Source organism: Haemaphysalis longicornis, unplaced genomic scaffold (genome assembly GCF_048455015.1).
Source record: "Haemaphysalis longicornis isolate Haplotype H1 unplaced genomic scaffold, Haemaphysalis longicornis Haplotype H1 scaffold_2, whole genome shotgun sequence".
NCBI classification, from domain to species: domain Eukaryota; kingdom Metazoa; phylum Arthropoda; class Arachnida; order Ixodida; family Ixodidae; genus Haemaphysalis; species Haemaphysalis longicornis.
The window spans coordinates 8,639,776-8,656,686 of NW_027526295.1; the positions used below are offsets into that span (position 1 = coordinate 8,639,776).

Below are 16,911 nucleotides of genomic sequence, written 5' to 3' on the forward strand. Positions count from 1 at the left end.
CTTTATAACCCAGTCGCGTGGGCCGTGAGGGCTGGGAAAGTTCGGAGAAGGAAACGTACGGCTTTCATTCTGTTCCCGTGCTCTGTGGGATGGACGTCGCCGCCGCCCGTGAGCCCTGGAAAGGACTGCCGTTCAAGAAAGTACGTGCGTAGTAGTATATGTTGTGTCGTTGTGTGGTATTAGTTCTTTGTTGATCTGTGTTTGGCTTAGGCGAGGTGATAAGAAACGAGTGTGCACATTTCTTGGTATTTTGAAGTCCACAGCAGAGCCTTTTTGTCAGTGTCAGTTGTGCCGTTATTTTTGAAATACGTTTTTGAATTTTCTCAGAGTGCATTTTTCTGTGTAATTGGTTTTCGTTCTCTGAAGGCGGCATCCCGTCATATGACAGCAATTATGCGCTCACGTTCGACTTAGCATCGTAGACGTCACAAGTTTTCAGCTCGAAAGACCAGTACGCGAAAAATTTCGCGCTCTGACATAAACGCACTTTTTAATTAATTCGTTGTCAGGCGTAGAGCGATCGGAGGAGCACGCATGCTGCCCTACTGGTGTCCTTAACCGCCTTGTATTTTTGTCTAAATGTAGCCTTTCTACATCTGCCATTGCACGTTTTGAAGACTAGTGTGTGCGTGGCATGGATTAGAAGTGGGCAGCTGCCTGTGCTCGTTTCTGAAATGCCCATCAGTGTTCTCATTCTGTAATTTCTACAATTTTTTTTAGCCATTTAGCTGGCATGTCAGCGGTGCCGCGCACGTTTGCGGTAGATTTCAAAACATGCCGAAGGTTACTTCAAAGCCGCATGTTCGCAAAAAGGCACTCCGCGAAGTTCACGACCATATTCATAATCATGTAATTGCCCCTGTGGTCCCCTGGTATTTCTTAGGGGGCCATTAAAACAGCTTCCTACTAGTTATGTGCCCATTGCCACCAAAGTCCTAGCCTGTGCAGTACAGTGTCTAGATCCTTTGTGCAGACTACAGTACTAGGGGACACCTTTCTGTGCCAATGGAAAGGAGGCTACAGGGGAGAGCAAACTTCTTTGTGTTACTGCGCCAGTGTATTGACTGATAAATTGGTTTTGAGTTCAGTTCTGGCGTGACAGATACGCATTTGCTACAGATCATTTCGTTGCATGAGATCCGTAGTTGAATGCACTGAACCACGCTCACTGATGCAGGCATATTGGCATCTCCTTCCCTACACCCCATTTGTTTCTCAATACAAGCCAATGCTTTTACTGGAGAACTCGGAGCAACTTAATCATTTACTGTATGGATGGTAGCGTCCAGCTCTGTACCATCAATGAATTAACTTGAATTATATGTAGTTTCGAAGGCATTCTCTGATATGTTAACTCTTCTGGGGCTGAAACTGGGCAGTACCACAGACATGCAACGTGCTTGAATAGTACAGGCATGGTATAACGAGCACGCACCCACTACGGCACGAAGTAAAATCTCATTTGGATTGTGTTGAGTGCGTTGAAGGTGAAACTGTCATACCGCTGCACTCTTGTCATTACACAACTTCAAGTGGTCTTCCAGTTGCCAAACGAAGCCGTTTTACCATTTCAAGACCTTCGTCTTGAGACATGCGACCGTTGGCTCACTTACGCCAGCTTACGCCAGGCTCATTCGGCTAACCGAATGAAATGCGGAAATGATGGAGAGTCCCAGTTGCGTCAGTGTCACTTGGGCCCACATTTTGCAGGCCACTCGCTTCGTTTGTTTTGACAGCTTTTTGTTCTCAAGTAAATTCAGTGGGGTGAAGAAAGTTTCGAGCTGCTGTATGGGAAGAAAGCTGCTGTCAAAAAGAACACCGTGTTTTTTTTCTCCTGACCAGAACCTATGCGATGCCAGTGGCAAACACGGCAAACAAGAAGCCCAAAAATCTACATTTAATGCTCTGTTTTACAAACTCTGACTATCACTTTATTGGCAATATCTATTGAAGGCAATAAGCACTGTTTTTAAATTGCTTAGATTATGCCCACCAAAATATTTTTGTTGGACTGCGTCCAGCTGCGCAGCAAAACAGTGTCGTTCGGCTCTGTAGTTGTTACTGCATTGCACAGAAATTTGTCCACGAGTTGAGGGTTATAAAGCCCTGCTCCCCTCAGGCAGGAGCAGTTGAGCTAGTTCTGTGCAGCTTGCTTCGTTTCTGCCTGTGAAAAGGTGAATATTTTGCTTTGCTGCATTTAATGAGAATGTAGCTTTTAGTTTGAAATTGGTGTGCAGGGCAGAAAAAAGGAAAGGAGAGAAACCGTAAACCTTTTAAAAAGCCATTAATACAATATTAAGAACCTAAATCAAGACTAGGACATGTAATGCTGTCAAATAAAGGTAGCATGATGGAACGATGCAGTGAGAGTGAAGGGTGATGGAAAAGGTATTATGTCAAGGTTAAATATGCATTAGGTTTAATGAGCAAGTTACGTGAATATTGTAACTTCAGTAATAAAGGTATTCATGTTAAAACAGTGCGCTTTTTCAGGCTCTACAGTTCATACTTTTATTTTACATGTTGTAAGCAGCATTGTCGTTACCGGGGGTATCATTTTTTCAGTACTTATCTCTAGTCTCTCGCCTACGAGCCAGGTACACAGACGGCAAGTTGATTGATTGTGGGGTTTCAGTGCACTGAAGCCACATGTGGGCTATGAGGTATGCTGTAGCAGGGGGAGGCTTGGGATTAAATTTACCCGCCGCGGTGGCTCAGTGGCTAAGGCGTTGCGCTGCTGAGCACGAGGTCGCGGGTTCGATTCCCAACCGCAGCGGCCGCTTTTCTGATGGAGGCGAAAAGCAAAAACGCCCGTGTGTACGAGATTTCGGCGCACGTTAAAGATCCCCAGGTGGTCGAAATTAATCCAGAGCCTTCCACTACGGCGCGCCTCATCGCCTGCGTTGCGTCGGCGCGTTGAACCCCACAATCAATCAATCAATTAATTTTGACCACCTAAGGATCTTTTATGTGTGCGGACATTTTGACACACAGCCGTTTTTTGCTTTTCGTCTCCATCTGAAAAGCGGCCACTCTGGCTGGGATAGGGCATAGGGCGTAATACAGCAGCAAACGTTTTCTGTACGTATTTAATTCCTCTGGTAGTGTCTAGATGTCCTCCTGAAAATTCCCTGCATAGTTCTCGGGTCACAGCTCTATAACCTGTACAGCTAAGTTTTTTTACAATAGTGCATAGACCACTTACAACGTATGTTGTGGGATTCACAAAAATACACAAACTATGTGCAAATTGAACCACTCGTGAAACCTACATTTGAAGCATTTTATTTATCCTTACCTGAACCGAATGCCACTCAAAAACAAACATTGTGCTTATTTCAAAAGTTTGTCTTCACAGCAGGCTACGCAGGAAAGTAGGAGAGAATTGGTAGTTGTGTGGAAAAAGTCGCATGGTTTTTTCATGCACATTGGAGGCCACTGGCAACTGCATCATAGCAACAGCACTGCAGGCTGACCCATCAAGGCACTACGTCTCTGAGCTGCCCAGCCAGTACCCAGTGGTCAGCCGAAGGAGACAAAGCAGACAGCAGTGGCAAAAGAGATTGTGGAAAGAGTAGCATGTGCGTGCAAAACATTAGCAAAAAGGGGCAACCTGCAAGAATAGCATTGCGGCTTCACCGAAACACGACGTCACGGCCTGTCCTAAGCTTTCCTTTCCTCCATGCAGCAGGCACTGCTGCATGAAGTTTCAAAATGCTGAACGGGGCTTAGCTTTTTATATATATATATTCATTTATAGAAGTGTATCTGCAGTGTATTGATGTTTGGAAGTCCATACACCATAGCACCAAAAGCCTGGCTAGTACTGTGGGAGCACCATGATCAGAACACAATCTTTTACTTTCTTCTTTTTCTTTCTCCCCCCCCCCTCTCCCGAGGTGTAGGCTAAGGTTGGAGTTGCCATGCGGCATAAAGTGAAATGTGTGAATGAAAGCATTGCCTCTTTTTTTTTCTGTGGTGTAGTTTGAGGAGAGGAGCGTGTGTACTGTGTCAGATGACTGGTTCCTCTTTTTTTTTCTTCTCACCAATCAAATGCCTTGCCAGCTGCTCCACTCACAATGGGTACCTACAGAAAATGTATTATATTCCAGGCGAGCACCTCTTAATTAAACAACATACAGATGCATTTATTGCTACAGCAGGTGATTTAGCAGTCACTAAAACCCCCGTGTTATATCTCGTTACACATTGAAAGTCACTGGTGTGCAGTGGAGTAAGCTCGAATGAACATTACCCTTGATTTCTGCATCACATCAATGTTAAAGGCTGTATTAACAACACAGATTTTCCTGTACCCATGCCTAGATTGAAGAACTCTCTAGCCAGGGAGGCTCAACAGCGGCAGTTTGTGCAAGGCGCCTGCTGAAGTTGCTGTTGGCGGACAGCTTAGCCATGGAGTTTTCATGGTTGGGCAAGAAGGGGAAACACTCCTTTTCCCAGCTGCGACTGGCACCTGGCATTGTGTGTAAGTTGATGTCTTCATGTTATTACAGACATCAAATTCTTTCACCAGACAATGTATAGTGCCCCAATTTCTATTGTCAGTCACATCCTGTGCAAATGTCAGCTGTGTTGACAACCGGCAGCTTATTACTTTTTTTTGCTAGAAGAGGTATTAAATTTGTCTGAGCCTTTGTAGCACAGAATTTTTACCCCCTTTCCGACTGTTATGGCTTGCAACCATTTTGGCAGTTTCGGGCACCACAAAAAAGAACGCAAACTGTGCAAGAACCCCTGTAATCGCTAACTGATGGAGTCATGCAGTTCTCTTCATCACTGAAGTCATCATTGCTTTATGTCAGTGCGCCGCCATAGAACGCACGTGATGAGGAAACAGTAAGGCTTCTGAGAAAACAGCGTTCAAGTGAAAACGCTCTAGAATCCAGATGGCCTGTTCTGGACATTGTGCTGCACGTTAGTGCAGAGTGAGAAAACTTTAACAAATTTCCCTTATTCCTCTAGAGGTGGTGCATCATGTATACAAAGAATATGGGCACATTGCAGTGAGGAAGCCCACGAAGTTTAACCTTAGACTCCGAAGCCGGGCAAGCCCGACAGGGGACCACTGTGGCCATGTTGAGTTGTCGGTTATCGGGCAGGGCCAGGCAATGAACCGCAAAGGGTTAACCTCTTGTTTACATAATGTTCTGTAGTTAATATCCGCTGTGGTCCTTATGAAACTGCCTTGGGATGTGATGATGTCAGTGAATTTTACTAGTTTGGGTTTTTGGCAAAGTTTTAAGGCATACAAATCACGATGGTTGATATTACCGCACAGTTTGCTTCCTTTATTCAGTGGGATACCCTGATTGAACTTTGAACAGGTCTGCATTGTGTTGAATGCAGTATTGTACTTTGAGTAAACATTGCATGAAAAGAATAGCTCAGTATGCAGCACTCTGCTTTATCAATGAGGAAAGGTGACATTGCCAAGCATCTCCAACTCGCAGCAGAAAATAGCGATGTTGCTTAGCTTGCAAAGCTCAGCAACAGACTACTGGCAGCAATGACAAGCTGATGCTGGTCGTTGCAGCTTATTACCACTTGCTAGATGGGAACTCTAGGTGAAAACGGTTAAAAAAAACATGCAATAAAAGGGGACTATAATATGATCGCTCTATAGGTTGGTAAGCATGATTAGTGAAAGTAGCCATGAAAGTAGCCATGAAAGTAGCCATTCCCCAGTGGTAACCCTACAGCTCATCAGACAGCCCATCTAGGGAGACCTTGGCTGCTAACAATTAAAGGAATCGTGAAGACAGAATACCAGTTTTGTTCTTTTGTTCTTTGGGCCGATAACAATAATGCCAATTTTATCACAGGCCTGAAACAAATAATCTGCATACTAAGGAAAAGCATGTGACGCAGTGCTGACACCTGAGCCACTTCCTGGAGATGTCTGTGTGATATCACAGAAGCATGTTTATGCACCTCTAACCAAAGCCACCTCCAAGAAAAATGACTGGGCAATTACCTTATGTATGCAATTATAAGAGGAGGGTGCTGTTTGGAGGGTCAAAAAAGAAAAAAAGTATATTTCTGCCGATATGAAACGAAGGAAGGAAGACAATTAAATTCCTTACCTTTCAGCAAAGCAGACACCCAGTTTTCACAAATTATCTGCGCATGAAGATATTTATTCAGCGGGAGACAACATGCACGCTCAGAAACTGCTGTGCTCAGAGGTGGTATCCGAGTTCTCCAACTTATGCACTTGAAGAGGGCAGCGTTCTCAGTGCCATCAAGAGCAATAGAAATGCAGTGTTTGCGGGAGGCTGCTGCCACCATGGCTTCGGGGATCGCTGCCCAAGTGTCCACCACACACTGGGCAGCGATCCCCAGCATACACTGAGAATCCCACTTTAGAAACACTATAAAAATCTTGCAGGAGGGACTCCGAGAACTCCAACAAAAAATGCAAGATGGCGTCCTGACTTGTTTGCAAGCATTGTGGCTTTTACTGGCTTGAAGCAGCTACTGCTGGCTTAGATCGATCACATGGTCGGATACATCTGCTGCCATGGCCTCTGCTGTATCACAAGCTTTTCAGCACACTTGCAGTTGCCAAAACTCTGTAATTACTATCTGCAGCCTGCATTTGTGTAAAGTGTTATTTTGAAATCTCTATGTTGCATTTCTAACAGTGTTTTTGAACTCTTGGTCATAATGTGGAAACCAAAACTTTCACACCAACATCACCATATATACTGAGCTTGGAATATAAGACGGGGTATGACTTTGATACTACGGATTTTGAGAAAAACCCTCGCCTTATATTTGAATAAATACGGTAATTCCTTTAACTGTACTACTTCAATGCTAACAGGCAGTTAACATACTGATCACTATGTTGATAGTGGCAGCCCATAATACATCACTCCTGCCCAAATTACGTCAGTGCCTTGCAAAGCTTTTCAATATTTGTTGCATTGTTTTGTTTAAAGAAAACGTCTTTTTTGGGCTGGAATGGAGTGGTGTGAGCTACCGAAGGCTAGTTCTTTCAAAGTCAGCAAAGTTGTATTTTGTCTGCATGGCCTGTTTACATATTAATTTGTGCTCCTTATTTGCTGAACAGTTTGGCATTGCAATGTGGCATGATAAGTTGCATGCTGCAGCAGAAGCTGTTGCTGTAACAGCCATCAGTGGTAAAGCTGCCTAAAGAAGGTGAGGCTGCCCAAGCCTCACCTTATTTACGCCTTCTCACCTTCCTTCTTTGACACCGCCCCACTGATCTTGAGAATACCCAACGCAAATGGCTCAGTGGTTATAAGGTGCAGCGCTGCTAAGCACGAGGACGCGGGTTCGATTCCTGGCCGCCGCCGCGCCTTTTTCCGATGGAGGCAAAAAGCAAAAACGCCCGTGTGCACGAGATTTCGGCGTACGTTAAAGATCCCCAGGTGCTCAAAATTAGTCTGGAGCTCTACACTACGGCGGGCCTCATTGCCTGTGTTGCATCGGCACATTAAAGCCTGCAGTCAAATCAATCAATCAATCAATCTGATCTTGAGAATGGATTCAAGCAACTACTTAAATATCGTGAATTTCTGCAGTCATTTTTTTAGACGTTGGCTCAATTTTTTAGGTGGGTGTTATTGCCTTGGTAAACTTCTAGAATTTGGAGGTTCATCTAGTTTAAACACTTTAGGCTTTAGAAGCACGCAATTTATTGCAACCTAGATGCAGTCATTGTGTGTACAGCAACTGACGTATTTTGCACTGAGCGCTACTGAATGCAAACTAACTTTTCTAGAGGGGCCATGAAGACAAAATACGAGTTTTGTTCAACAGGAAAACTGGCATCAACAAGTTGGATACCAATTTATATCAAACTTCGAGGAAATTGCGATGTTAATGGGAACAGAAGAGCTGGTGGGGACTCCCCAGCCACTCTCCAGCGATTTCGTTGTGACGTCGGGGAATTGTGTTTGTGCAATAGGGGCCAGCCCAAGCCACAGCACCAAGGCACATTACTGCGCATTGGACTGGGGCGGGTTTGAGCTAGTCAATTAAATGATAATGGGCAGTTAACACACTGATATGTTCTTAATGTATCCCCCCCTCCCCCCCCCACTCGCCGTATGCTAACTTCGTGTAGCCCAAAATTTAAAAGTTCTTCAATATTTCTTGCATTTTGTCTTTTCAAAAAGGTGTATTGTGGCTGAAATAGAACTGAATGGGTCACTGGAGATTAGTTCTTGTAAATAGAACGAATCTTAGGGTCCATGGCCCTTTTAAAAGTGTGGTGACACTGTGGCCATGTGGTCAATTTGTGGTTTTGATCTGAGAAATTTCCAGGGCTATGTTTCAACTGTAAGTGAAGATTTTGATGTTGCTGTGGCACTAATGAGCACTAATGTATCTTTTTGCACAGCTGCTGTGAAGTCTTCGCATGGTGCAACTGACTTTGAAGTTGAAGCAGCTATACGGGAATGGCTGCGTCATGCTCCTGCCAGGCACAGGCTTGCGTCAGAAAAGGTAACAATTTTAGCTTTACTAGCCAAGGGTTCTTTTGCGGCTTGCAGGACAATAAATTCCCAACGCAGCAAAGGGAAAGGGGGTGCGGAGGGTTTCACTCACGGAGCACACTGTAGATGAGGCGGCGAATTTACCCAGCATTCCCGCACAGAGGTGGCTGGCATGGCTTTGTATGGTTTTGTCATCTGCTTAACTTACCGTTATTTTGGGCCTGTTTTGGTCCAGCTTTGCGTCCATTGCACACTTCCTTTGCACGGCTTGAATAACTTGTTCGACAGCACCTCCTGGGTAACCTTTACACGACTGAATTAAGTGGTCGTACGGCAAAGATGCATTAAGGATTGGTTTGCAGGGTGAAAAACGAAATGTAGAGGCCACATACAGACATCTGGCGCTATAAAAACACCACCTTTTGCGCACTGCTTGCCACGAATGGGAGAATAGGACTGTGTATTCTCTATTGCTGAATACCAATTTGGTTGTGTTCTAAGAGGTACATAGTACGAAAGGCAAAAGGAGCAACTGGTTCTGGTAAATAGAGGATATAAAAAGTTCCTCAGCTTTCTCGCTATTCTCAAACTTACTAAACTAACTGTTGTTTACATCGGTATAAATGGGAATCACTAAGCCCACATGCCGAATTGTTTCGGTGTGTGTGCTTGTTGTGTGCAGTGGTGTAGCCTCTAGCTAGCGCTTCAGGATGGCTAGGTTCCGCTGTCTCACCCTTCGAAAGACGCTCCTATCTGTCTTCTTTCTCCCGACTCACGGCCAGGCTACAGCGGTGGCGTCCGCCGCTGTAGCCCGCCCTTGGCCGATGCTGCTGCTGAGTTCGGGACGCCACCTTCAAAAATTTCATCGAGTAATGGCTGGCAGAATCTCTGGTTTCACTCTTTGTAGAGCCACGTGTGTGAATTCAAGTGACGTGAGATGGGCAATTGTTTTGGGTGTCGTTTAAAGCTTTGCTTTACAACCACCTTCACACCGTGGACTGGAGCCATTTTTTTCTCCCAGCACATTTCCACCATCGACCAGATTTAGGGAGAATCCCGAAGGTGGAGTAAGTTTCTGCAAAGGAAAGTTTGACATCCACCTCAATGCGGTGTACAGCTACAAGGGAAAGCTATACAGATTCCTCAGAAACATCGCAGTTGAAGAAAAATTCGTCCTGTTCCAGGATGTGAATTTGAACCACTGCTTGACCGGAGCAGTTGCTCTACCAACTAAGCTAACCAGGAGGCTAGTTGTTTGTAGCATAGAGTTTCTCAATATCACCTAGAGCGGAAAGTGTCGCTGCGATCGCACTCCGCCATGGGAATTGTGAGTAGTGTGCGAATCGGATTGGCACCAAGTGACTAGTACAAAGGGCTATGGATAAGGCTTCTCGGCTCTGAAGTGCTTGTTAGTTCTGTTTTGCGGTGTGCTTTTCCGTTTTTGGGGTGCCAATTTCTGGCATTCAATGGCTATCACAGATATGTCTAAATAACAGCGTGATTAGCACTTAACGCATGCTCGCGTTAGCGGCGAGCTTCTTAAGATGAAGGGGTGACCACATGCTGTGACGGCGATAAGCGATGCCAAAAATGTAACTCAAAAGATACAACAGCAGTGTGTACTGGGTGACAGCGACAAGCGAAAAAAAATTAATACACTGCCGCCAATGTCCTCTGTCGTCGTTGCTTGTCGCTACAGTTCACTGTATCACCGCTGCCGCTCGCTTGTGGGCTGCTTCTGGACGGCAAAAAGCGAACGAAGGTCCCAGCGGCCTGTTATATGCCGCTTAATACTGTTTGCCACCGCCGCCGCCCACACTACAGCCACTAAATAAGCTACGCTGGCCCACACTATCCGTTTTCTGCACACATTCAGTTACAATTTTCGCATCGCTCGTCGCCGCCGCTGCGTTTACTTACCCCTGGAAGCATGCGCTGCCTTGGACAGGTTCAATGAGGCAACATACATAGTTACTCGACAAGCCAGTATTTATTTGCCATTTAAAGCGTTCATTCAATTTCATAATGCTTTGCGCGCGTGCTTGAAGACTCACTTGTGGTAATAGCAGCGCCTATGAGTTTGTTTATATCTGCTTGGACAAAACAAATACGACGCGATTACATAATTCTTGCATCTCTATGTTGCATCTGCTTCTCCTGCCAAAACGCATAGCATACGATAATAATACTGTATTGAGAGGAAGCAAGAACACAGTTTAAAACAATCTAAACAATTTTTTTAGCTAAATCGTTGATATTACAAAAAAATCATAGCAAACCTTACTCATTTTGAAGTATGTAATATTTAAAAATAAATCCGGGATGGCCCGCTGTATCTGGTGGCGTGAGCCGAAGGCAGCACTTCTGCTTTTTTTTTTCTTCATAACCCCCAAATTTGTTTTGAAACATAAGCCCTCTAACACAGTGTCTTATATAAAATAAAGTTTGTTAACAGCGGCACTTTTGGCAGCAATTTTTTAAACAAAAACTCAATTGGAGTAGCCCCAAAGTCTTTGCCGGCCATGCCACACCGAACTTCAGCCGAACTACACACTATGGCGGCACTAGAGTGAACTAGAATAGGGGAGTGGCCCGAGCGGGCTGAGACAGCGTTGCTTTCGGCGTGCCGCGCGCCGTCGACCACCGCTAGGATGGCTAGGGGCGCTGGTGCGCGATCTCGCAGCTAGTCAGCCGTGCCCGCGCTGTCGCCGCGGCCTTCAGACTAGACGAAACGTGGAAGGCAGTGGGTGCACATGCGTTCAGTGAAATCGGGTGCGTTCTGACGTGTTTTTTTTTTCAAAACAGTGAAACAGTGTATTTCGTCAAGGACTGGCATGTGAGTTTATGATAGCTTCCTTGACATTTTGAGTGTGGTGTTGGCTAAGCAGCAGTGCGAACTTGGGTGCAGTAATCATTGTAAGGCTGTTGCGGCAGAGGTGAGCGCGTTTTACCTCATGACCCGCATTCACTTCTACATCAAAAGCATCAACAGAAGCAATTCAAAAAGACGGCAATCTGCAAAGTATGCTAAACTATAGGCAAATGCTCGTACAACTGGACAAAAGTGCGAAATAAACTGTGCCCCCACACTAAAATGTAATCTGTTCTATCTCGTTCACATAATGTATATTATTTATATTGCAACCGGGTTTGAAAAAAAGTGAAGCTGTGCCATTAGCTATACACAACTTTGCTTAACATGTAACATGGCATAGTTGATAGATTTGTTAGTTAACATTAGTTACTATTCTTTTTTGATAGTAATTATAACAAGAAAAAACCACAAAATAATTTGTCTTTTGCCATGATAGCCCCTCTGATCTCTGAAAAATGGTGGACTCCTTGCCATATTGGTAAGCAGCAGTTAGTTCCGTTTTGTGCTATGCGGTGGGTCTAAACTTCCTTTTAGGAGATGGGGGTGGGTGTCAACGTGCTTATTTGCGCACATGCGCTGAATAATACATCAGAATTGACTGCGACACCTAGGCTAAAAAATTTGACACTCTTAAATGCTGCTATGCGAGCAATGATGTGTTTTTAGAACTGCGATGCTCTTCCCTGTGTAGGGACTGAACACCTGCCAGTTCGGGAAAACTAAGTAATTATCTTTCGTCAGGCGTGTTGCCTAACAGCGTGTTGCGGAGAACACAGGTGACAGTTCATTGACATTCAGGAGCGCCCGCGCCAGATATAAAGCTCGAGGTGAATCAAAATTGCGGATAGCGGATCGAACTAAGGTGCCTGCAACCAGAATGGCTCACCACATCGAGGCCGCAGTTCTCGTGAACGACCTGGAGCAGTAGTAAGTAAAGCAAAAGTTGCGTTTGGCCGCTTAGAATTTTGCTTAGCTTCTGAATGTCTTTGAAAGCAAAAAGAGAACGCGAGAAGATTGCAGTGCATGGCCAGACGCGTAGTCTCACTGCGCCAGACCAGCTGCGAAAGGGTGCAGTCGCGCTACCTGGCAATGTCGACGCCAACCGGAGTGGCTCGGCGCTGCCGCTCGGGACACTCCCTTATTCTAGTACACTCTAGGCGGCACTCATGTAGGCATGAGCGCCTTCGCCGAATCACGTTGACGCTAGCGCCAGATTCCACTCTAGGTGAGTTAGTGAGAAACTATGGTTTGTAGCGTGAGAACGAATTAATCAACAGCTTGAAGTGACATCACTTCGAGCTGTTGATCAATTTGTTCTCTGTCTACAAACGACTAGCCGTTTCGTTAGCTCAGTTGGTAGAGCAACTGCTCCATTCAAGCAGTGGTCCCAAGTTGACATCCTGGACCAGGATGAATTTTTCTTCAACTGCAAAGTTTCTGAGGAATCTGTATAGCTTTCCCTTGTAGCCGTATGCTGCATTGAGGTGGATGTCAAACTTTCTTGCTGTGTGATCGTAGCTCTAGCTATCACGGGCACAACTAAAATTACATGTTTATAGTGTATCCCCGATTATGTGCCTTTTTGGGGCTACTAGGGCCACCTTTAGTGAGGTAAAGACCTGAATCATTCAGTTTGTTGGGGATACATGCGCTTGCCTTGGATTCGGAGGGGTCCATGTCCAATGAATGCCTGGAGCCATTTGTAACCAATTATTTTAAAATCAATTGCTTTACTTTCTTTTGTGGCATTCCTTGTGCCTGCCACCTCTTGGCCACGGTGACGCCAGATTTTCGGCCTTTTTTATTGCTTCTGTCACATAAAAAAAGGCAATGGCAACAGAGGTGCACTGGGAGGAATGACAGTGAGAACCCATGAAAGAAAGAAAAGGGAAAGAAAAAACGTGATGTGGCCTGAAGAAGAGCATGAAGGGCACTGATATCGCGGGGTGAGATGTCAAATGTTTATTTATTTATTTATTTATTTATTTGTTTATTTATTTATTTATAAGATACTGCTGTCCGTAGACCAAGCAGGTTGGCAAGTACAAAGTGTGTTACATTCAAAACAAAGCATTGAATGAAGGATACAAATTTACAAACGGTAATTAAACAAACCTGAGAAAAAAAAGACAAAAAAAAAACACAAGAACAAGAGAACATGTCTTGACAGAAAAAAACGCGGTCTGGCCATGGCTAATTGGCTTAGCCCAGCAACCTTCCCCCCTGACAAAAGCATTCCGGTATTTTGTTGCATCCATGGTATTTTTTGCAGCTCTCTCACAAGCAAGTGTGTTGTGAAATACACATCCTTCAGATTTTTTTTTTTTTTGCTGAGGGATTGTGCGCAGTAGCATAGTACGTAGGTAAAGGAAGTACCTTTGATTAGAAGTATTTAGAAACACCTAGGGATGTTCCAGCATATCTGAATAAAGAGGTACTTAGAGCTATTATGGGATCTATTGAGATCCAGTACAATTACAAAAAAAAAAAACAGGCATATGCTTTCTTTTGAAGTGATTTTAAGACCTCATTAATGATTAGGCCGTATTGGAAATTTCTGTGCTCATATACTTAAATTAGGTGGGGGCAGGAAACTTTGCCTCCACTGCGAGGTGACACCTCGTGTTCACTTAAAAATAGCACTACACTAACTTTGCAAAACTTTACTAGCTTTGTAGCTAGCTAGTAAAGCTGTAGCTCAAGCTTTACAAAGGGCCCAGTAAAGCGCATATATAAACTATGTTTAGCTTTGTATCTCTACCCCCCGAGGTTTCTTTCATGCCCATTTGTGTCAACAGAAAACTGCCACGAACAAATAAAAGAAGTTATTGGCACCACCAGGAAACGAACCTGGAATGAATAGAAAAATGTAGAGAGAGCCCATTGTCTTACCGATTGAGCTTCGAACCCATGCGGAGATGAGGGTGACAGATGAGAGTGGCACCCACCGAGCACATCTGTGGCTTCCCCTGCCTTCTTGCTTAGGTAATGCCATGTGAGAGCATCATGCGACATCTCATGCCGCTGTACGCTGCCCATGGCACATGTACAGCTGTGTGCGGGCCTTGTGCATACGCCAAGTGCGAGTAAAAATTGGTGGAAGCTCACGTGAGCTGTGATTAAGTGCATGTCACTTGTCTCTGGTTTCACTTGTAGAGCCACGTGTGTGAATTCAAGTGACGTCGCATGGGTAATCATGTGGGTGTCATTTGCAGCTTCGCTTTACCTTCAGAGGTTGGATTGGCACGCACTTTTTTTCTGGAAGGTTACAATTGTCAGGAACTCCTTGTAAACATTTGATGGGGAGGGACCCTGGTATACTGGGATTTTGGGGGCACACCTGAGTGCTTCCCCTCACGATAAGAGCTTTGCGTAGTGTGATTACACTTTCTGTGGGTTGGTAAGACATCTGCTATTGTAATTCGGCAAGGGATAATTATTGCTAATGCTGCAAAGAAATGAGTGCTCTTAAATATGTTGCATTCGTTTTAGAAAGGGGCCATTTGTTTTACTTTCACACTTCAGACACAAGCTGCAGTGTGACAGCCCAAGCCAAGACTGCCCGAGCAAAGACTGCCCGAGCAAAGACTGCCCAAGCCAAGACTGCCCAAGCCAAGACTGCCCAAGCCAAGACTGCCCAAGCAAAGGCAGCCCAAGCCAAGGCAGCCCAAGACAACCCACCTTTGTATACATTTGTTTTCATGGTGCCCTAAACAATTCACTTGAGTGGAATTATTTAGTCACGTAAATTTGTGCTCTTTTTGTAATCACCGTTCACTCATTTCTATATATCACCTTTTTCTACTCTTCCCCATCATAAACAAGGTGGAATTTTATTGTATAAATTTGGAGTGCACTCGTAACCACCATTCAATCATTTGTGTTTCTCAGCTTTTTTGTGTTATAGTTCCCCAATCATTTCTCTGTTATTTAAGGTCACAGCTGTTCTTCTAACCATCATTCAATCACTCTGTGCTTCGAAGCTTTTTTTTGTTTTCTTGTTTTCAAACATTTCACTAGGTGTGAATTTTTAGTCGTGTAAATTTCTCTGGTATCTACCATTCGATCATTTCTGTGTGCACATTTTTTTCTTGCATTGTTTTTGCAGCATTCTACTTTGTGTGAAATATTGAAGTCATGTAACTTTTTACTGTACTCCCAACCACGATTCAATCATTTGTGTGTTTATAAGCTTTTTTAAATTGTTTTATTGGTCTCCTACCATTTTACAAGGTGTAAATTATTTAAAGCGTAAATTTCTGCTTTTCCTATAGTAACCACCATTTAATCATTTCTGTGCTTCCAAGCATTTTTATTGTTTTATTGTTCCTCAATCATATTACTAGGTGTTATGTTCATGTCGTAACTGACTTGCCACATTTTTTCTTTGTTCCCAAAGTATATCGCTTTGTGTAAAGTATTGAAGTAGTGTAACTTTGTGCTGAATTCCTAACCACTACTCAATATAATTTCTTTGTTTCCAAAGTTTTTTTGTTGTCCTGCTAGTTCACTAGGTGTAAATTATTTAGTCACGTAAATTATACTGCTCTTGTAACCACCGTACAATCATTTCTGTATATACAAGTTTTTTCTAGTGTTCATAACCATTTCCCTAGATGTGAGTTTATTTAAAGTCACTTATATTATCTGGCACTCACAATTACCACTCAATCACTTTGTTTTCTACCTGCTATTGCTTTATTGCTTCTCTTTTTTTTTCACTAGCTGTGAATTATTTAGTTACATTAATTTGTCTTGCTCTTGTGACCATGTACCATTCAATCATTTGTGTCGTTCCACATACTTTTTTTTGCTTTGTTTTCTAACCATTTCACTTAGTGTGAGATATTTTAAGTTACATAACTGTCTTGTTTTTGTAACCTGGGTTGATGTTTGCTTTCTTTACTATTTTTTGGCAATCTGTGTGACTTATTTAATGTCATGCAAATTTGTGTTATTCTTGTTATAAAATCTGTACTCTTTAAGCCAAGGCAGATATATATATAGCATCAAAACTGGTTGTGTTGCAAAACCATATTGCATAATTTTGAAGTAAATATAAACTGTTTTACCTGAACTGTTTTGTTTTATGTGTACTTTGAAAGCTTTCTTTTGGCCGAGCTTTACAGCTAGCTTGGCAAGACCATCATTTTCATTAGTTTCTAATTGTATCTCTAATAGTTTATTTACAGAAGGCCAGTGCAGCCGTGCTGTGTGGTCTGTACCTGGAATGCGATGACACTAGGTTCCCTTAGTGTCAAGGGCACTTGTGCTGATCAGGGCTGGTTTGCTGTTACTTGGTGCCACTTGTTTTCGATGCAACATTTCTTGTTTGGAGCTGTGATTTGTGTGCTTCTGCAAGGAGTTTATGTCAGCTTAGCTCTTCACATGAGACTTCAAGTAGTATGCAACACTTCGAAAGTGTAATCACATTACTCTAGTAACCAGGCACCAAGTAACAATAAACAGTGCTGAATGAAGGCATGTATTTGAAGCACAAGTGCCCACGACACGTAGGCAACCTCGCAAAGAGGGCTGGCCAAGCTCCTA

The 16,911-nt window shown here is 43.7% G+C and overlaps 1 long non-coding RNA gene across 1 annotated transcript; it reads left to right on the plus strand.

The window, feature by feature from the left end:
* Positions 1–103: 103 nt before the first annotated feature.
* Positions 104–16,429, plus strand: LOC144168729 (uncharacterized). The gene is made up of 4 exons (XR_013322213.1): positions 104–140; positions 4,327–4,486; positions 8,393–8,496; positions 14,887–16,429. It is a non-coding gene; the product is annotated as an uncharacterized LOC144168729 (long non-coding RNA).
* The last annotated feature ends 482 nt before the right edge of the window (positions 16,430–16,911 follow it).